At 38.2% G+C, this 23,041-nt stretch overlaps 1 protein-coding gene across 4 annotated transcripts in view; it reads right to left on the bottom strand.

The window, feature by feature from the left end:
- LOC100744772 (protein rhomboid) overlaps positions 1-23,041 on the bottom strand; it is a 166,892-nt gene that overhangs the window by 24,586 nt on the left and 119,265 nt on the right. For 2 of the 4 annotated variants that reach the window (XM_033320670.1, XM_033320669.1), the window contains one exon: positions 20,249-20,322. The exons of the other annotated variants lie outside the window; for them this stretch is intronic. The gene's annotated coding sequence lies outside the window, so the exon portion shown is untranslated. The remainder of the gene's footprint in view (positions 1-20,248; positions 20,323-23,041) is intronic. 4 annotated transcript variants of the gene reach the window in all.

Consider the following 23,041-nt stretch of genomic DNA (forward strand, 5'->3'; position numbering starts at 1 on the left):
GAAAATCTGCGAATTTTATGAAATTTTTGGATATTTGAAGAATTTCGAATTTTTAATGCGTGTTTTGAGAAAATCTTAAAACATATTAGAATTCGAGAATTTGAGGTATTATTTTTTTCGACTCTAGCAAAATTCTAAAAGGCACGTAGCATTCGTTTAACAAATACTTCTTTCTGCTTGGAACATAAAAACGAATAATGGAGGGAAGAACGAAACAATTTAACGAATTCCATATCCTGCTATACACGTTATATCAAGAACAGCATTGAAATGTTCGTTAATTCGATGTCAACAATGTGAAATGCACGGAATCATTCCTGCAAATTCCATTATACCGCGAAATACAATCGCAGAAACACAATCCAATTAACATAACTAATTAACTTCAAAGTCAAATATTTTCTCGTTTATCGTACCTATTTCAATTGTTCGACTCTAAATCTCGCTATACATCCACGTAGCAACCACACAGAAGCACACGAGGCCAACGTTTCGGTAGAAAAGGAACCTAGACGTTTTTACATGACGCTATTTACACAAGGCCATTTATTTCACCATTTTTCTAACTTCCATGGAAGCTCGGTCAAATATTTGACCCGTAAATATTTATCGCGCAAATATCGCAGCTGCTAATATATATCGTGGCACGTTGCGTCAAAGATAACAATTTTTTTGTTGAGACCTATAAATCGCAGACAAACGATACTTACGTCAAAGTCTGGTCGTTGAGTCTAGCGAGTCTATCAAGACTTTCAAGAGTTTTAAGCTTCGAACTATGTTCGAAACGACTCGAATTTGTCGTCACATGTACGATACGTCGCGATTCGGAACGACTCGAAATGTTCCAGATGGTGTTGCGCGGAATTACAACCGAATTATTGCATAAATTATAATTACAAAGTAATTTAATTACATCGAACTCGTAATGAGAATTACATGTAATTCGTAATTCAGACCTATCGCTCAATTACATTACGATGGAATTGGTAATTGCAATTGAAGTACTACATCAAAGTACAATCGAATAATGTAATTGAAAGACATAAACACGAGATGGAATCGTATATGAATTGGAAATGACATATACATAGACATGAAAAATTTAAATATTTATAAAATATTTATCTCACTTCTTCAGATTTCCGAGATGTAATTCAATTATATCGTACTTTATTTGCATTGTAATTCAATTGAACTCGGTAATTAGCAATTGGATCGATAGAAAAGTTTGAATTACATAATTTGTATAGTATTTTAATTATAACGTATAATTAAATTATATTGAAAATACATAAATCACAATGTAATGTAATTAGCGCAGCTGTAGTTTCAGACCCCATCGCTATATATACAGCCAGCCATAAGTATAATATCCTACACCATGAAGAACATGTGATGCTATTAAAATAATCGATATACAATGAGATAGCTGGGAAATAAAATCAGAAAGATCTATTTAATTTACGAAAGATCTATCTAATATTTACGACCGATACTTTACTTAAGTACCTGTATGTGAATCGTCCTATAGTCCCCCATGGCTTTCTTACTCGGCCAACCTTGCCTCGAGGGCCCACGCGCGTCTGTAAATCGTGATTGCGCGGGATTAGAGCGACATTACGTTTATTAAATTATTCCGACTCGGTTGTAATCAAGGGAAGGCTACGTCTCTTGCCACGAAACATTGTTTCATCAAAGTAATGAAAGGTTTAATGAATATTTCAAAGCAGACTGTCCCATGTTTCAGTCTTCACGACTCCACCGCTATGGTTATATTTTTGCACGGATTACTTCCACTCGTTTATCTTCGAATCAAATCCTCCCGGCCAGGCGAATCTTCCGTTTCGCGAGTGCTTGCTTCAGTTTCGATGAATGGAACAAATTTCGCCACTCGTTAGAAAATTGTTGTCCTAAGACAAATGTCTAGATCCGTTCTACGTTCAATGTTATTCCCAAACTCTACTGTGTCCAAATATCCTGCTGTTCTTCTCTTCCCTGCTGTTTACTGCCCAACGTTTGGGGCCAACGTTCCCAAAAACAGATAGCTTTTAAATGCGAGGGATTTTAGAGAATTCGAAATCTAGAAAATACCTCGATTTAATGGCAATCGCGATACATTGCGAGATTGCTTGGATTAATAGGATTAATTGGAAGTCCGTGACATATTTGATAGTTTAAAGGGCCTTCCGAATGGACATGTTTCAAGTGCGGCGAATTCGTACAAGGAGAAACGTATTTCCTGTTATGGGGCTCTTTCTACCGTATTCGTGTGTTGCAAATAGTAAAGCAACGAAGGAACGACTCGACGAAAGTTGACGACGGAATAATTTATCGACTAGGTGGATCGAACGTTCCCGAATTCTCTCGAGTCGCAATCCGGCGATGCTTTCCCTTGGGATGGGTCGACCTTTCGGCCAGATAAGATCGTTGCCAGTCGCGTTGCATTAAATCACGATGGGACCGGCGCAATTGCGGCCCGCTTTCCACTCTACTTGTTTTCTGGCTCGCCGTTGCACACGAGCGAACTCGATTCCCTTCGATCTGTCATCTTAACTGCCGCGAGGAACTCGCTGGCTATCCTAGACGCTGCTGCTCCGCCATGTTTCTTTCTCCCATAGCGAAAAATGTGCGGAGAAACACGCGACCTACCGCCTAGCAATTACGCTCGAACGAGCCATGTTTCGTGTAATTCGCTTTCAGCAAGTTCGACTTAATGGACGATGAAATTCCAGCCGTAACATGCTACTTTTGAAATACGTTGTGATATTCTGGTTTCTGTTTTGGAAGATTGAAAAATGGCGGAAAAATAAGGGATGTTAATAGTTGACGAATCAATAGCACGTATACTTTTTGTAATATCTAGATTTCTCTTTTTGTTTGTCATATATTTTTGGATATATCGTGGTCTCGCGAATTCGGGCAATTCGGTCATTTGTTCGAAAGAATTTAACGAGAAACATTCTTCAAATGGTTCGATGGATTAGCGAGATTTTGAGAGTATCCGAGGATTTTCTATTCGGTGTGAAAAATATTTGAACGTCTTTAAATTTATTCAGTTTCATTATAGTTTCAATTCATAAGGTTGTTGTTGTAAGCGCCGCCGTAAGATTTATGCGTCTTCTCGCATTAATGAATTCTTCTCGAGCAGCTGAAGTTTTCTTCGTTCCTTGAGGGATATTTTTAAAGGAATACGTAACGTTTGTATTTATTAACGATATCTGTTACTTTCTTATTTTTTCGTTTTTGTCGTTGCGTGCGTCTGTGGAGTTTGAAATTATAACTGTTACGTAATGGGCTATTCTTTAAATTGATGGTTTAATCTTTAATCTCACCACGTTAAATATGTTACAATACACTCAAAGGAAAAGCAGGATCTTTGAGGGTTGCAGAAAAACATCTTACCTACAGCTACGACACAAGCCACTTTCGACCTTCCATTTACTCCTGTGCTCTATATCTTGGATACATGAATTTTCGACGGTTTTATACTACACCCTCTATTCACTGTACTTATTCATCAAGAATTAAAGTGGGATTTTTATAACTCTTAGCCGCACCCTATAGAATTTTCAGACATTATTCGCAATATTCCTCAGCTTATATATACATAAATCACAAGCACGCTTTAAACTCTGTAAAAATTTCATTTAACTTGCCAGTAGAATTTAAACGTCAACAAAGCACCTGCGAATTTTAAAACAAACCTAACTTAATTTTCTATGACAATTTAAATTCCCACCATCTAAATTAAATTTCTTCCCTTATATATCCTTAATTATTTTAAATTTAAAAGAATTCTCAATTTTCCAGCCGTTCCATTTTTACATATTTTTCCCTTTTCCTTTTTTCTGCAGATGCATTGTGTACTCGTTCTCGAAGAGAAATTAATTCGAAAGTTTTACGATCGATCGCCGGAAGCGCAACGCTTCCATCGCGTTCACCCAATTTCCCGCGGCTTTACGTCACGAAATAAGGGAAACGGGCGACGTTTACCCAACGTACGATCGTTCAACAGTAATGGACCGGTCATTGAAACACAGGACCACTCGTTAACTTTCGACGTTTTATCGCGAATATACGGTCTACCCCGTTCGCCAACTTTCCTGCAGCGGCGTCACGTAACTCCAGCGACGTTTTCAAAGCCCTTCACAACCTCCATATACCATCCATCTCGAAACTTGATCCTCCATCCTCCAAGTCGTTATATGTTGCGATTTTTCCATGTAACCGATCGTTCAACATCTTTTCAATTTCATAGTTGGCTGTGTCGTAGATTATTTAGTTGCTCTCCTAGACATTCGTATTTGTCGGAGAAGTTTCTAAATGATTTTGAGAGATTGTATTTATCGAGATATGTATAATTTTGTGTGCTAAATTAGATTGGCCGCGTAGTAGTGACACGCGTATGTGAATATGAGTGTGCGGAAGTACGTGTGTGTCTCGAAAAACAGATGAATGTAACTGTTCCGTTGGTAGTGTGGTATGGAAGATGGTGAGACAAAGAGAGTGCCGAGTCGCGTGCAAATGTATATCGACGGAGATCCTGGAAATCGTTTATTAAATAAATCTAAAACTATTTTAATACGAATTCTAAGTGTAACCTTAGCGTCCCTCTACTTGTATTTCGGTAATTAAGATTCACAATTCTCAACAGTATTGACCATTTATATCGTGTTTTGTATATTTATTATCTATACATGCTATATACTATATAAAACGTTTGTTAAAAGCAGCTTTTCCATTTATTTACAGTTATTTACACAGTGACGTGGAGACTTTCGATCGATACGTACAAAATAAATATTTAGAGAAAAGATGAGAGTTAGATTATCGTTATTTGAATTTTGCTCTCAACGAGAATAAAACAATGTTTTATAAGTTGCTAATGAGAGGCAGCGTTACAGGTTGGAATTGTCAAGTTTGTACAACGTCGTTCGTCCTGTTTGTGCATTCCCTTGTGCAAAGGTGCATGACGACGCTCCACTATTCGCAAACACGCGGCTACACAGCGTTTATTCCTGTACCTTTGCTGTCATCGATCATAGCACGGCAGCCATTGTTACTCTGGACCTCTTCTTCCCGAGTTAGAACACGACTTTTGCGCGTGCAATGAGAACACACATAAAACGAATGTTTCCGAGAGTAAAAGCCAACTTGAGATGAGTTGTTGGAGCATGAATTTTCGGGTATAGTTAGGGGATTGTTGCGAGGCCGTTGAATGATCGAGAAAGTTGCCTTTCGTACGATGTATCGAAGTTTTATCGCTTGGTAAATTTATCTGCCGGACTTGTAGGTTTCTAGTATCCTCTGTACATTTAATTCCATCTTTTATCTATTTTAGAGGAATTTCTTTCCTCTTTAATACGTTTTACCGTTTCCTCTTACTTGCTGAATTGTTTTTATTTATCGAATATCTTTTTATCGCGCCAACTTCTTTTTCGTGTTTGCACCGTATTTTCTAATTGAACTACGCTCTTTCACCGTTCTTAACGATTACTTCTTTTCTACACCTATGTTTCGCAATTCTCTTACGCTTTTATCGTTGAAATTGCGTCAGAATCCCATGCCGATATCTTGCTTGAAAAATAGTAATATAATAAAAAATAAAACTCCGCTATTCACACGCTGTGTACCGATATTCTTCCCTAAGGGTATGATTACAGCGAACGTTTTATAACTTACATATCCACTTTCAGATTGGCTTCCCGATTTGCCAATACTATCACGATGTAACGCTTCCATATATAATCTTCGGAAAATTTAGACAACTTTCACGCAACGCACACGATATATCCGTAAATATTCTCTCGGCAGTAAACGTCCGGATACTTTCCCGAGGCAATCTAAATTCCCTTTTAATTCACTTCTAAACACAGGATCACCGACGTACAACTTTCCCAAGCACTGCAATTACTAACCAAAACGACCAAATCCCGATACGTGGATTACAGCAACTTCACCGTACACTTTTCCTCTGCGATACACCGCACGAACCCTTATCCTAGCAAACCAGCGACCGCATAAATCCGTTGTGCTCGATTCCTCTCGTTACATTAGCGCTGCTCGCGGAAGGCAAGAGAGGGAGAAAGAGGAACTGGGATCGTAAATAAATAAGGGAGGAAGCAGAGAGTCCCTTTTTCCGGGTATTAAGAATGCACTTTAGCCGATGAATCTTCCGGACTCTCGTGCAAAGTTAACACACACACGTACACATACGTACGTGAAATACAAACATACGCATATACAAGGACGTGCAATAGGGTGAAGACACCCCGTGCACGCAACCGCTGTTTGGACGTTGGCAAACAATCTAGTAGTCTGTGATGCTGTAAACGTTCTGAGAAAACATTGATGCAGTGGTGGAAGGTTCGCGAGGAATCCCTCTCCTAGCGAGAACAACGCCGCAAACATGTAAATCACGCGGCGATGCTTTTGGATCGGGCGAGAGGGTGGTTTTGCTAGTTTTTGCTCTTCTTTGTGGGTTGAAGGAATTTTCGAAGGGTGTTTAAGGCGGAGAAGAGGAGGAGAATCGCGGTATAGTGGCTTGCATTCTTTTGTGGTGGACGATTTGGTGGGAAATATGTTGGGAATTTGATTTTTTGACTTTTCTTGCTCTTTGTTGGGTTAAAGGAACTTTGAAGGCTATATAAGGCGGAGAAGAGGAACAGAATCGTGGTATAATGGCGAGCAGCATTCTTTTGTGCTGGACGATTCGAGGGAAATACGCTTGGAAATTTGATATCTTGTATTTTGTTTCTCTCTTTCGCGGAAGATATTTTGAAAGAAAAATTAGGCAACTTTTGTAACGAAAGCTGGATGGATTTCTTTCTTTGAGCGATCAATTTATCGAACGAGAAGGTTACGAGGTTCGGGGTTATTTCTTCTCTTCTGTGTGAATCTACTGTTACAGAAAATAAAACATCGAGTATCTAAATTTTCAAAGAATTTGTAATTTCCAGATACAATCGTTTGTCACATCTAGCCGCTTTAATTTTCGTTTGCCGAAGTCGTTTGTTCGTCGTGGAACTTTAATTTGAACGAACGCGGCGATAGATTCTTCCGAATATTAATCCCTGCTTTCCGGCCCAACGTACGATGCTACAACGCGTGTTATCGCGTAGCTAGTATCAAGCATTCAGCGGTGTAGATCCGCAACTAGTAGTCCGATTCAATTCAAAGTTTCACCGAGTTGCGGCTTTCGATTAAGAACTCGAAGGAGGAAAGGTGAGAGTGCTGCTCAGTTTCCACTACCATGGTTTTCAGTTTACGTTATAAAGATTAAGAAATATCTAGAACATATCTCATATTCGTGCAAACGAATAATCAATCGCTCGAAGATATAGCAATTATTTTATAATCTTCTTAAGCGAAAAATCCTTTGAAGTATTTAAATCAATCTCTTTTTTCGATCTCGACTACGTGTACGATTATCTGTTATAATCCCAACATTTAACACAAAGCAGTACATTTGTCGAACTATCATACGTTAAATCTCCCTTATCGACCGCCAAACCCACAATTTTAAGAACTTTACGTTGATCTATATATCATTTACTCACCAAAATTCCTTATCAAAGAATAAATTTCCCAACGTATAAAGTAAACCTTGCCTTTCAACCTCCAAAAACCTCATAACTTCATCATACGTTAATCTGTTAATCTACGACGCTTAAATCTACTAAACTTAATATTATACTAGAACTACCGGCATATGAGACGTAGCTATCTCTACCAAAGATAGTCAAAATGACTGGTGTTTAAAAAATACGTAATAGTAGAATATTTGTATATTTATTGATCTATTATTATCTTACAAAAGAAACTCCATGTTCTGAGATCATAAAAACTACATAATACCAACTTTAATAATAACAATAGGTACAATAATGACGGATATTCAGTAGCAAAATCTTTGGTAACAAGAATATTAAAATAAATTTCCATTGGTAAATATAAGAAGTATAATATAATAACATAATAATAAGCGTAATAGAATAAATAAAATACAAATATAACTTAACAAACGTGCGATTTCTATCCCAGATATCCCGTTTCTTACCCTAAATACCTCGATTCCTACCAATTCATCCAACAAATTTCTCCCCTAAAATATCCACAGATATTGTATATAATATAAATATGTAAAATAATGTACAATACTCAATATACCGTATATAAATATTCACAAACGAACAACCTGATCAAGCAAAATCCACGGAAACACCCCCATTTCGATGGTATTCGACACATAAGTACACCGTCACAGACTGTTCCACGGGAGGCAACAACGCGATTACAATAAATCGAATGGCGCTCGAACACGCGATTCCAACGAATTCAATTCCCCATCGACTTCGGTTACACATATACGGGCATAACCTCGCGCGCATCCAGTGCCACCATTACGGTGCCGCTAATCCCATTATCTCGCCTTCACCGCGAATATTCCGAACGCATCCTTGACGCGCGTCGTTAGCATGCAAATGTTGCTCGCTTTCCAGCACGTCTTTTCGTCGTTTCACACTGTGTCACCGTGGATGAGTGTGACTCGCGGTAGTAATCGAAACGCTGACCTAAATTGGCTTATCAAGGTAAATACTTATCGTAGAAGATGATACGATAAATACGTACACGTGGGACAGGATGTTCCACGAGGGATCGCAAGTGTCTTCTTACGTGAAACTGACGTAACGTTTAATGAAATAAAATACGATACACGAACCGCTTATTTGCCAGATCGAGTAACTGCACGGAACAGAAAATAGACAAGATCGACGATAGATTATATAGGATAAGCATCGATCAAGTACTTTGATATCAAAATTTTAGAAATTTAAAAATGTGGAGCTAACAAGTTTGGGTCGTAGATGGCTCGTACAATGATAAAAAAGCAAACAGTACGAATAGTTTCTCTGCGATGAATAGTGTGCGATGGGTCAATTACTGGTAGCCGAAGAACATTGTCGATTCTTCGTTAAACGACAAACATTTGAACAACTCTTCAAACCTAATATTTTCCGAGATATTCCGTGAAATGTGTTTCCAATTTTGGAAGCTGTTTTCTCCCGTTCGAATGCGAGCACGTTGAAAAAGGTACACGCGTGAGCTATTTTTCTTGGAACTACATCGCTCGTAAGTTTCATTGAAATCAACGATTTATACATAGGGTATGTTCCCTCGCAAGATGCGGGCACGAACTCCGAATTTTCCTTTGTCCTAGAAACGAGAAGTTCTCGATCGTATTTAAACGAAATTGAAACGAACGACCGAAATGTCTATGAAAGATTGAAAATGGTAAAAGTAAGAGGAAAATGGCGTTTGCGTGGTAGTAACCCGGCTCGAAACTGGCTATTGCTGACGCTTGAACAAATACAACGCGTGACAGGGTCGAGCCGCTGACCTACAAGTTAGGTGTCCACTGGGTGAATTACGAATCTGTCAGGGATCGCCACGTCACGAGACAGACGCGTGTAATTTACGCGAGCCGCGCGTGCTAACTTTCCAGGGCCGCTTAGAAAGTGGTTACAAGGTTGATGGAATTGTCTAATTGCGTGGTGGAAGTTGGCTGGTTAAACTGCAGCAAGGAAAAACGAGCGAGTTGCTCCTGGGTGACCTGAGTGATTCACGTTGCACTCTGGTACATGTTGCAAGCCATCGGAGAGTTGAATTTGAAAGTTCGCCAGGCGACGCTACAGGTCACGCTATAAATCAACCCTTTAGGAGTATACTAAGCCATCAGTCTCCGTGATAGAAGTTCATGAATTGGTGGTTCAGTCGTTGCATAAGATTTTCGGGGTAATGGTTACGAAGGACGCTTCAAACGAGATTTTCAGCGATTCCGACGTTTGGTGAGACCAATATAATAATTTGAATAACAATTACGAATAATAATTGTAGGATCTTCATTACAATTAGTTTATTTACAATAAATGGATTAAACGGATGTTGGTTAAACAGGAAACGATGGTTGTTTAACGCGAACTAATCGCAATAACGTATTATAATTAAGACAACTAGATAGTTAATTTGCAACTCTCGTCACCACGGATCCAACGCTCTCTCTCACGCGGACCACACTCTCTCGACAACGCTAGCAACACACTCTCGACAACGCAATCCGCACTCTCTGGGGTCTCAGCTCACAATGGGTGTTAATTCGTTTTTGTCCCTTAGCAACCTCTTGTCTTTTGTCTTGGCCTCGCGTCTTTTGTCTTAGCCCCACCATGCACATGTTCCGCAACCGCTTGTTTATAATTCGCCCGACACCCCCAGGCCCCTTGTTCACGATACTACATAATTTATGTAAAATTTGCGATAATTACGATACTTCGCTTCGAGTTTAGGAAATAAACGTTAGCGAAATATGCTTGGGTGTTGGAACGCTTAAAAGACATCTATAATACTTATCGCAGATGTAAACTATAATGATTGATATATAGAAGAATAGAAATAAAATGTATCGTATCTAGTTTTAGAGGAAGTTAGCCGATGTTCCTTTCGCGTAGGATATTTAGAAACAAATTCTGCGATTTTTTAGGGTGGATGATTAATAACACAGAATATACGAGACATTTCAGAAATCACTTTAGAGATTTTAGTGGTGCAACATGTTTCAAAAACTAGCTTACAGCAAAAGAAGTATCCTGCTCGAGATTTAATGCACTGTAGCTAAAGTGTGCGAGAAAGATATATGCTTCGAAAGTTTGGAAATTTAAACCGCCTCAACTTTTTCTTATTAATATCGGGCCACGTGCCCCGAGACGTTGTTCCAAAATTCATCTTACGTAACCACATCTACGTAGTTACGAACAATGACTAATTAACCCATTGAATTAAAGCAACGTTGTTGTTCAATTTTATCGACTGGAAATTTTCTATAATGCCAGAACCACACATACAACTAGGAAAATAATTTCACATCCTGCAGTATCAGTGTTTGTTCAAACACATTTACGAAAGATAGTTACTCCTTGTAGATTCAACGTTTTCAAAAATTTCTCTTTTAACGTTCTATTACAATCCTATTTTAAAATATTTTTATCTTTCTTCATTACTATTAATTCTATCTTTATCTTATATAATTCTATAATAATTTATTTCATTTGTACTAATTTTTAGAAATTAGCATTAATTCTATTCGTTCTATTCAAGTCTTCTAATCTGTACTAATTAAATTCCAATGGCAACCGTCGTTTTAACTATGTTGCAATCACGTACTTTTCAGAATGCCAAGAATAAAATATTGCTATGCAGGGAAATGTTTCATTTTCTCACATCGTACTCGTTCCATATTAACGCGGTTCAAGCGTAAAATGGACAATCAAGGGTGGACGGACAGTGGTGGAGGACATTTTGGTCGAAGGCATTTAATGGGGACCGCGTTCGCGGGCTAACCGCGACAGTTAGCGAAAATAATCACCGCGGGTGGCTGGAACGTCGCTAGACCGGTGTCACCTATGGGATTCGGAGCCGTTTTTAACGCAAGGTGCCATGGTAAAACCACGAATATCGGCACCGTTGGCGAAACGCTCGAATAAAAGCGTCGCGACGCGAACTTTTGCAGCCATCGTGCGAAAGAAAATGGAACTTTTACCGGTGTTAAGGATAAAAATATTTTGGATACCAGTGACCAGATTTTTTGTTTCTTTTCGTCGGAAATCAACCACACTGTTGACCTATCTTACGCAAAACTAACGCGTGCTATTAAAATTTGCTTGAATATTACAATAATTTCCTTTGAAGAATATGTCGTGCATTTAATTTCATCGTAAAGTACGATAATTATGACCAGCAATTCGATATCGCGTTGAACTGATCATCACACTGACCGTTTTGAAATATTAAATTTTATTCCTGGACGTTCGGTCCATGAAATCGGAAAACGAGTACGTTTCGCTGATGTTATTAAAATTTAATAAACTGCAATGAATATTAATGTACACGATACGCATTCTATTTAAAGACTCGTTAAGTAGTCAATCGATAGGTCAATTAGCTCGATCATCTCGTAAACAGTTCGATGAAAAAATTCTCAGGGAGGAGGTAACAGGAAATACGTAAATTAGTAGGCTACTTGAGGATAATCTATTTTTCACGATACGATAAGTATTAAAAAATCGACGAGACGCGCGAATGCATTGTAGAATAGAATTGTTTGGTATCGATAAATCGAAACTCCACTTGAATGCGATATTATGGCAATACTTGTCGACGTTAATGGTGATAAATTGTCGGATCTTCGGGTTCGCTGCAGTGAAGTGATACACATTGGTCGAAGATAACGCGCGTGAAAGATAAAATATCGTAATTGGCAATCATAACCTTTCAGGACTTTGGAAATGACAATGATAATGATATTGCGCTCGTGAATAGTGAATTTTGGCACGAACGATACGAGATTCGACGATTTTAAGACATTCATTCGCACGATTGCAATTTATTCCAATTAGCAAATTTTTGGATATTCAAATTTCTAAATTTCCGAAGATTCAGATATTCAAAGAAACCTTTGTTCCTCGGGCGCTCGAATTTTTCATCTACTCAACTTACGAACACCCTTGTAAATCACCAAATCTGCAAGTTTTTGCCACAGTTCAAACATCCTCAAGCTACTATTAATCTCTCAAATTTCCGATCTCAAATATTTAACCTCTCAGGTCTTCAAACTTCCACTCACCGTCCAACCATCTAATCTCCAAACTCCTTAATCGCGTTATCAACACCTCAAATATTACCCCATTTCTGATTGAAAATATAAAAATTAGAAATATATGTATAGTTATATTTTAAATATAAAAGTCCAGGTACCTCCGAATCTATAAAATGTTCGTAATTCATCGAGCTCTGCTAAAAAACGAAGAAAAGAAAACGGATAGACGACAGAATACTGGCAAACAAAAGAAACTGAAAAGAGCGCGGATATCGAAACGCATAACGCGAGCACACGCGAACGCTATTATGCGAACGAGCTCCCCATTTCGATAATTATTCGCTGCCTGATTTTTCATCGAAGATTTTCTATTCATCCTAAAATTTGAACAACGCGAGAGCAATGCCCCTCTAGATCGTTTAATCTAAATCAAAACCTCCAGAATATTTACGCCCTTTCATATTAAAACCAACTAACAGCAACAACTGTATTAAGACGAACTGTATTATACATCGATCCCTTTCTTTACGTCTGTTTCCAATAAGATTCCATAAAATAAACATACAACTCGCTTAAACAAATGAACAAAGTTGCAAAAGTCTCTAAACAACAATACCAGTCTTCCGCTCCAATATCAACCGACTATTATTATTCTCTTATCTCGAAATACATACCTTTCATATTTAAATTTCGCAATTTCAATGGGAAACATCGTTTCCTGGAAATTCGCGAAAAGAAAAGAAACGAATCTTCTGGACGAAACCGGAAGACATCTGGGATAGGAAGCGGAAATTTCTTATTGCACATTCCTCGGTGAATCGGAGCGGAAGCTCTAATTGACATTTTTAATGAATCTCCTTTCGGGAGGGTGCAAGAGGAGGTGAGGGAATTGTCGTCGTTCCACGTGCTCGATAAAAGTATGCAGTAACCGAAAAGTTTATCGATAAGTCGGAAAGTTCTTCTAGCCTCGGATAATACGACAAAGTTGGCGGGTAAAAGGTAACGATTATAGCCGGCCAAGAAGCGTAATTAGAGAGTCGTTTAAGGGGCAATTTGCACTGGGATCGTTGGACGAGGATGAATTTCGAAAAATCTCTCGCTTTGGTAATTAAACCGCTGTTTCGTGGCCTTTCTATCCACCGCACATTTCGCCGGAATGTTTTCTCTTCTCCTTTTTTTGTCGTAAGTAACGCGCGTGGAAATGGAGATTCTTCGCGTCTCGTGAGAATTGTTTGTATCTTAATGCGTCTTTACTTTCAATGGAGGAAAATTTCCCTGACAGTTCTTTTAATCCTTCGAGACAATTTTGTCGAGTGAAATCGAAACGAGAATCGATCAGAGAGATTCTTCGAATATTTTTCCTAAATTTAAGAATCCTCTAGCGACAGAGAAATACGATTCGGTTGAAAATTACCCACAGTCAATCGATTCTACGTTAGCCTGTGAAATTTATTTTTCTACCGCGGAATTAGCGATATCAATATGAAATTTCAATGTATTTCTAGAACGATACGATAGAATCTGTCTTACATTAAAGTAACTTTGCAATTTCCAACGAATCACAAGAGTATTCGTCGTCTCTGACGCACCACGTAAAATTCAAATTAAGCGTATACGTAATATACAATACTGGAACCCTTTATCTCGTATAAAAGGAAACGACAGCGTGGCATTATGATATCCCCCTTAACAACGCAAAGACGAGCTTATGGGAACGACGTTAGAGGAGACGTTGAACACGGGCCTTTAAAGCTTCCCAGCAACGATTGCACACTTACACGCGTTATAGATTTTTTTTCAGCAGGCCGCAACACAGGAGTTCGCGGTAAAAGGCTGCTCGGTGCGACCGGTGAAAGCGCTTAAACTCGATTCTCTTCCGTCAGCAGGACGTCGGAGACGCCGGCGTCGCTCGTAAACGGGCCTTGACGCGGCCGTTTTCTCCGTGAACCTTTCGACCGCTCTTAATGGCACTCGTAATTCCGATAGTCGCTCCGTTGGCTTCTCTGTCTCGTCGATAAACGCGCGGCAGACCATCGTGGTGAACCGCGAGCGAACAACGAATAGACATAACCCGCGGCATGTGTTGGTTATTCAATTTTGTTTAGCTTCGTGTTCGTTACTTACGTGACTCACGAAAATATTATATAATGCAAGTAGTATAAACTTTTATCGCGAGTATCGTATGAGTTATATCAAACATTTTGAAGTTTCGTAACGAGATATAACTGTTTGATTACATCGGCAAAATCGATAGACGATAGCTTTGAAACAAAATACGCGATTGAACCTAACGTAAGCTTCAACGAGATATCATGGGACTTTGAACTAGTGACGTTGTGAGATTCGGTAGGTTTGTATTTCTAATGATGCAATGTATACGAGTGTGGAGTTGCACGTTGTTACACGCCCGTATGGATTACATCGTTAGAAATATGAGCTCGCCAAATCGCACAACTGCGAAATTATATGTTAGATACCGATAGAGTTATTTGAATTGAGAATTTCATTTGAACATTTTAGATGATCTGAAAGGATGATTTAAATTTTTCTATAAAATCTCTTAATCCTCTGTTCCTCCTTTGGCATTCTTTAGCATTCGTTAATTTAATTTAGCAGTTCGTTTAATTTAATTTGGCATTCTCAATATTAAGCAAATAAATACCAATTCTTTTCTCTTCTTCCTTGAATTATTTGTAGATTTTCGATTGGAATAATGTGCAATAAAATTTAACAAGCTAAAAAGGAACAAGAATTTATACATAAAAATATGGATGCTGAATTCTTATACATAGAAGTCACTTTCCGCTATTTTTAAACAATGTTAAAAACAATAAAGGCTACACTTACAAAAAGCCTTAGAAAATACATGTTTTGTGGCTTGTATCTTAATTTTCAACAAACGTTATTCTGATAATCGCGCAACCAACATCTCTTGAAACTACCCTTCGTCCATTTATCCTAACATTTATCCAGTACAAAAATTTTAAACAACGCCAATAACGATAAAAGCTTCCACTTTCAAAAAAAAAGCTTGAAAAAACAGGGAATTGTTGTTCCATCGATCGAAGTATAATTTTGTAACAAACGTTAGTCGACTACAGCGTTCCAAATACCTGTCAGGAACCTTAACCAATCTATTCCATGTAACACACCCCCTCTAAAAGAATCAACAACAATAAAAGCCCCGCCCATCAACATCCCCATCAAACTACCCTGTAACGACCGAAATATTTCTCGGCACGCAGGCCATCATCCCTCTTTTAATCTTTATTCATGCCACTTGTTAGTTAACTTGCTGCCGCCATCGTTTTGTGTTTTCGTCGAATTGAACACGAAACTCGACAACGTGTACAACCGCCGATCGTGAATATTCAAAAACCGTGCGTTTCGTCGAAACGAATTAATCGAAATGAGTGTCGAGGGCAGAGGAGAAAACAAAAACAGGAAAAAAGCAAAAAAAAAAAAAAAAAAAAACGGGAAAAAAAAAGAAAAAAGGAATAGCAAAAGGAAAAAAAACGTGCGGTCAATGCGGTGTCGTCGTTTCGTAACGCGGTTTCGAGCACAAAACGTGAAGCGAACGTGAGAGACGCGGATTAATTTATCGGCCGCGGCTTAATATCGTGAGCGCTATCACGCGTCATAAACACTTATCAAATTCGATATTTGTCGAAGCCAGTCGGCCAAAATCACCGGTGCTTCCACCGTTTTCCAACGTCCTGTTCGATGTTTCAATATTTCTCTCTCTCTATATACCGCTCTTGTAAATCCCATAAATCAACAATGTTGCGACTATGATAATCGCATTCGTCGCGTTTCGACAGCAACTTTTTGAGATTCGCGTCAACCGTGACGGATGGAATTGCTCGTTCTCGTTTCGGTTGCGAGTTTGCTCGGTTTTCGCGTTTTATTTGGTCGATAGGGAAGAATGAATGGGAATTTCCTTCTTTTATAGACTACTGCTGGAGACCTGCTACAATAGATCACGTTCACTGGAATACAGATTTTCTTAATTACCTTTTTCCATAAAATAGAGAAATTTTCTTCATATCGAAACGTGACGTTTTTTATTTTTTTACTGTTTAGTCAGACAGATGGGATTTTTTAACCTGTTTTTAATCACAATTTTCTTCCATAATAAACGAATAATCTATGACGTTTATACGAAAAGACAATAACGAGGCAAGGAAAACACGCCAAAGACAAATATTCCCAAATATAATGTTCTAATTTAATATTCGCGTATAATATCAGCGATAAAAATGTTAAGTAAATATAACCGCGGCGATCCTTAGAGAACATTTCGCTCGACTTTCTTAACTTTGTAAGTCGGCAGCTCGGTTCTTGAAGTTTCAAGACTTTCAAAAAATCTGAAAATCTACTGAAATACTTGTCAACGTCCCTATCGCGTTATCGAATTTGTAAGTCAGATTTTCCTAAATCTTTATCCTTAATTAAATTATTCGCAAGAAAAGTAGATGTCCTGGGAGGTTTTATAAGAACGGAAATTTCAAGTGAATGTGTGTGCACGGGTAACAGAGTTTCGATCGTTAGAAGTGGAACGTGTGCTTGAGATAAGGGTGCGGAAGAAGAGTGCCTGGCTATCCAAGGTCTTTTTATCGTACACTGTCGTGGTGATAAAAATATATCTCTCGTTCCATTTGTAAAAATGTTGATGTTCCTCGGTAGAAAATGTTCTTTTCTATGTAAATAGCCCTTTTCTTAGTCACGTTTTCCTATCGTTAAATTTAAGTCACACTGCTTCTAATGTGAACAACTGTTTCGAACAAACGTTTCACTGCGTTCAAAGGAACATATTCGGTTGGTAACTAAGTGATTACGGATTTTGTCAATACCACCTGATGACAAAATCCGCAATCACTTAGTTGCCAACCTAATGGTTAACGTTAAACTAGCAGATTTTGTGTCACTCTGCCGTTTTATGCGACGCAAAGGTATTTTGAAGTTTCTAAGTGGAATGCATAATATTCACGCGCAATATTTTTACTCTACGTTTTTTAACTATTAATTTGTATTCCTACGTATGCTGTATCTTGTCAATGAATTTTCAATCTATGAAACATACGCATAAGAGTTTCAGAATTTTCGTGTCTTCATTTTGCATTCTCACTGTATACGCAGTAGAAAGGTTCTTCCAAACAGAACACGATTTTGACTAATTCAACGCGATCGAGTTGGACAGATCATTACTTTTATTAAAATAAGTAATCCTCGTACTTCTGAGTGCACGTCTGGTTGTGTTTTCCAACGTGGAATAAACGTATCGAGCGGGTCTTGGTTAACCCATAAACGAGTAAATAGCGTCTTAATGGGTAGCCGTAAATCGACAGAATCGACCTCGTCTAGCGGCGCCTCTCATCGAATTTACGACGCCTGACAAATTCGTCGAGGGTGGGGCTAGGAAAAGAAAGAGGTTCGAGCTCCGCGAACAATGTGCTCGATCCACTTCTTCTCCTTCTCGTCCCTGCCCTCTCCTAAGTTTTACGAATAGAGGAAGAAAAAGAAACGGGCAGTTTGTCACAAATCGTGCTTCCTGGCTGAGAATTTTTATCGCCATGCTGCTGCCGGAAAACAGGTCAGATTTTTCGATAAACAATTTCCAGCCTATTTCCTTGGTGTTCTTTTTTTCTCTTCTTTGTGATCGACCACGGAAACGATCGCAATTGAAGGCAATCGTTGACATACAATGTTCTATATATGCGATCTTTGTAGAAAAGCATTTCTCACAACATTTTTTTTACATCTGCGGAATAGTTGAGGATGAAGATAATTAAAGTAACTTTTTACAAGCAGAATTTTGTAAAGAGTTCGTTCTTTTGTTAAGGCTATTTTTTAAAGTCTTGGGGACAATTACCAATAGAAATAACTGAATGAGTAGTCAGGATCAAAACGATGAGTAACGTTAAAAGGCTGTTTCTTCGTCCCTAAAAATAGCCTTTGTTCCACAGAACTACGCTGAAACGATCGAAACGAGCAAACAACCAAAAAACAACGAGACTAACGGTACATCCAAAGGAACGGGAAAATCACCCTTTCCCCGACTCCAGAAGAAGAAAAACAACTTGGTCGAAGTTACGAGCGAAACAAGACGGAACAGGGAGCAACACGATAACAAGAAGAATCGCGCAGTGGAAATAAGAACATCGTGTTCCAACTATTGGACCACGCTAATAACGTACGGACAGAATACGATCCATAAAAAACGAGGACACCTTTTTGATCCGCAGGATCAATGATAAGCAAAACGACGATTATTCGACCTCGCCTAAGCGTCGACATCTTACAATTCAATCGCACAGAATAATCAAGATCGTTGTTCATTATGGGATACCGTTAGTATAATTTTGGTTGATTTTCAGATTTCTACTATGCTACTTGACGGCTAGAAGAGAGTGCATATTTTAATATATTTTAATATGCCCGGGAAGAGTACATGTTAAATCCAAAGATACGAGTGTTTCAAAAATAGTTGAAGGACCTACGAAGTTTCATAGCAAATCGGTTGATCGATGTTATAACGAACGATATTTTTAAAATGTTTGAAAATGGCAAAGATATACACACGTTTAGTATCGAAGTCGAGTCAAGAAAACGAAATTAACAATGTGAATTTGATAGATAGCATACATCTAACGAAAAAATTGTTCCTCTGTAAAATATGAAAAATCCGACTTGTTATATTTTTCCGCTACTAACCTTTGACCGTAAGAAAAACTTCAACGGTGCAGCTTTCCTGTTTCGTGAAGCTCGCGTAAACTTACTTGTTGTAGAAAATTAACGAGTGGGGCGTCAGCCAGTCAGAAAAGGGACGTCGAACGGAAAGTAGAGTAAATTAATAAGTTTTGGCTGACGTCCAAAACGGTAGACAGAAGGGAGGATAACGGATAAAACGGGTGTCACGCGTCGCCAGATGGAAAAGCTTTTCTTACGACGACTGGGGAAAACTTAAGCGACGAGTCGCTTTGTCGCCTCGGCTTGAAAACGACCTGGCAATTCGGAACGTGCCGGCGATGGAGAAGAAGGAACGATAAGCGTTCCACGATGGAATTTCCCGAGCAACGATACGACACGAATTTTCTTCTGCAGTTGATAGCGATGGAAACGTTCTTGGGTACAATGCGTGAAAAATGAGGAAGATTTGAATTTTATTTTGCCTTCTCTCGCTTGGAAATTTTGGGGTTACACGGAGTTGGTAAATTTGGCTCCAGTCTATTTTTTTTTTCAGCGGGGGATGCTTTGTTTATGGTGATTTGACGTTGTTCCGTATCAAGAAACTCGATATTCCTGTTGTTACGAATCTTTGTTCGTTTAAAGCCACACGACGATAAGAACCCGATATAACGAGAAGAGAAAAGATGAAATTGCATTATACATAACAAAAAGTTATTGCATATATCATAGGAAATATAACTGTCGAATCAAGATAAAGTACGTGCGAGGATCGAGTGCGGTTAAAGATAGAATTCTAGAAATACAGAAGACTATGTTAGGAAAGTATTAATTGTGATCGATATTGTATATCATTAGTGAACAGAATGATCTCATGATTTCGTTAGAATTATTATTGTATATGATACTTACCCGATATTCGACAATGAGCGTCTCCAATCCTCCGTCTCAAATGACTCGATTTTTCGGTTTAAACAGCTTCTTACCTGTAATCAAACAGAAAAAGAAGAATCAATTTTTGGCATTGTCCATTTTTGTAAGATTTGCATCATAAGCGTAAAAGAGTCTTCTTCTTTACAATAATAATTCTCCTCATCTTTGACAAGCTAACTGATTTTCTTTAATTAAAAAACCCATCAAAGTAAGGCTTATTAAATGTAACAAATTTTGGTAAATAAGATTACGTTTTCCTATATTTCCGCATTATCCTTTTCTGTCATAAGAGAAACGACAGAACCTTCTTCGTTGTTTAATAATTTCAGCGATTAGAAATTACCGTCAACAGAAAATGACATGATTAACGACTTTATCGTATCTCTCGTAATGTGAATTTAATAATGATAATAGATTAGGGGTTTAGTACGCTCTGGGCAATGGTTAGATGATGGGATTTCGCGGTTTCCTACGACCGTCTTTCCGAATTCAACAACTGCAGAGAGCATCTCGTCTCCGAAACGTTTCGGTTCATCATCAGGTTCCATCGAGCCCTCTCATGGAACTTACGGAAAGTAACAAGTGTGTTGTTCAGAACTATTCTCTCTCCCTTCTCATAGAATTTACACTTGCACCGTGACGCTAGCACAGAAGACATCCTCTGGAGCAATGTTCTCCGAATGTCCCTGTTCATCACCAGCTTCATCGATCTTCCACGCGAGACAACCTCAAGATAACAAGTGTATCAGAATCCCGAATTTCTCCTATAGTGTTCGTGCTTTTTCGCAGAAACGAGTCCTCTTGGTATCCCATTTGTTCGACCTTGTTGCTTCGGTCTTGTTGCGAAGTATAAAGAACGTAAAGAGAATATGAGAAGTTAATTTTCAAATTAATGCTATTTTTCGATTTTTATAGCGCGAGATACTTTGAATTTTGCAGCTATAACCTGTAAGCTATAATTTTTACGATTTTTTGACGATTAAATTGTAATATGAAAGGACTCGAATAATCGAGTTTATAAATAAAATGTATACATTGAAAGCGGAATGGGAATTTTTACACGCAAAGTAGAAACGGAAATTGACCGCACATTTCAATTTTGCTTCTCAAAATATGGAATATTGTGAATTTTGAAGCTGTGGAGTGTTAATATTATAGCATGATTAAGATTCACATCGATGCTGTTGATTTCGAAATATTTGAGTTATAAGATTTATACATTAAATTCGAATCATGTAAAATTGGAACCGTACGAAATTTATACGAAGCAAAATTCCGCAGCTAAATATTGGGACAATCTTTCCAAACCAACATGATTTTACTTTGTAAAATACGCTATGTTTTAAATGATACGACGAGTACGATCTTTATTTACTTTTAATCTACAAATTTAAACGTTTGAGTTATAAAATCTATAAAATTTTGTTGATGAAGTCAAATACAATATAATTTTGTTTTCTGAAATGTTTTAAACACTGGTTGCATTGGATGGTGCATTGATGTATGGTTTTCATCTGAGTTAAGATATAAATTTCATAATCATTTATAGGAATAATCCCGATGATTTCAATGTTTCAGTTACAATGATAATAAATTGGAGGAATTCAAGTAGAATTGAAATTGTTATTAGAATTTGTATGGCAGAATTTCGTTCTATAAAATAGGACGTTATCTTTCAAACAATATCATCTAAATTTGTCTCTTTCTTTATCTTCCGAAATTCGAGGAAAACGCCAAGTGTATCTTTCCGAACTACTTTTCTCGCAGAACGTACACTTCCATTACACCGTTTTTCCATTGCCACCAGAAACATCTCGTTAAACAATGTTATCTAAGAGTTAACTGCCCTGTCCTGGAGTAACAAGCAGAGAAAATGTCTTAAGGAGTGCGTTAAGTACGGAAGTATCTCCCAGAACCGTTACTTTCCTGGAATTTACAGTTTTTAGGATAGTCCTTGCCCCGAGATATCTTCTAGACTACTTTTAAAGGATTGATATTTCTAAAATACAAAAAATACAGCGGCAGATATAGCGATTTTTAAATACTCGAACTTTCAACTTTTTAAATATTCATATTCTCAAACTTTCAAAGTGTCTAGTTGGAAAATTGTCAAGGAGCGAAAGTTTCCAGCTGCCAAATTTCCAATATTTCCAACTTTCAAATCTCGAAATTTCTGAATTTTCAAGATTTCAAAGCATATCGAGTTCTCAAATTTCAACACCTCCGAAGCTGAGAATGTTTTTAACGTTTCGAAATTTCACGTTTTTAAATAGTCAAATATTGAAATGTCCAATCGTACACTAACGTTCCCAAAATTTTTAAACTTTCTAATCCCCGAATCTTATTTAAATTCCCGACGCGATACGCCACGAATTTCCAAACGCTCTACTTTCCATCCTTCCGCCCCCCAAACTCTCCAATTGCCGAGCACCGTCTAAATTCTCGAAAAACTCTAGAACCGAGAACTCAAGGAGTACGTATAGGAAAATGCAGGTAGAACCGCAGTAATCCGGCTTCGTTTAAATCGCCGATTCAAAATTCAAAATTTGTTATAACCGCGCTGCTGCCCGACTTTACAATCCTCCGGAGTCATCGTGCAATTTCATGCAGCCATTTGAAAGGCAGCCTGCGAAAAATCGCTCGGACGATCCGCCCTGGCGAGTTTATACCCTCTTGCAAACAGTCGATAAATTCCAGAAATCCTGGGAAAATCTCGGTTGGAAATCTGCGGTGGAGTTTGCCCGAAGAAGCAGGAGATGCAGCGGCAGGGTT

This window comes from Bombus impatiens, unplaced genomic scaffold (genome assembly GCF_000188095.3).
Source record: "Bombus impatiens unplaced genomic scaffold, BIMP_2.2 scf_0321, whole genome shotgun sequence".
NCBI lineage: Eukaryota > Metazoa > Arthropoda > Insecta > Hymenoptera > Apidae > Bombus > Bombus impatiens.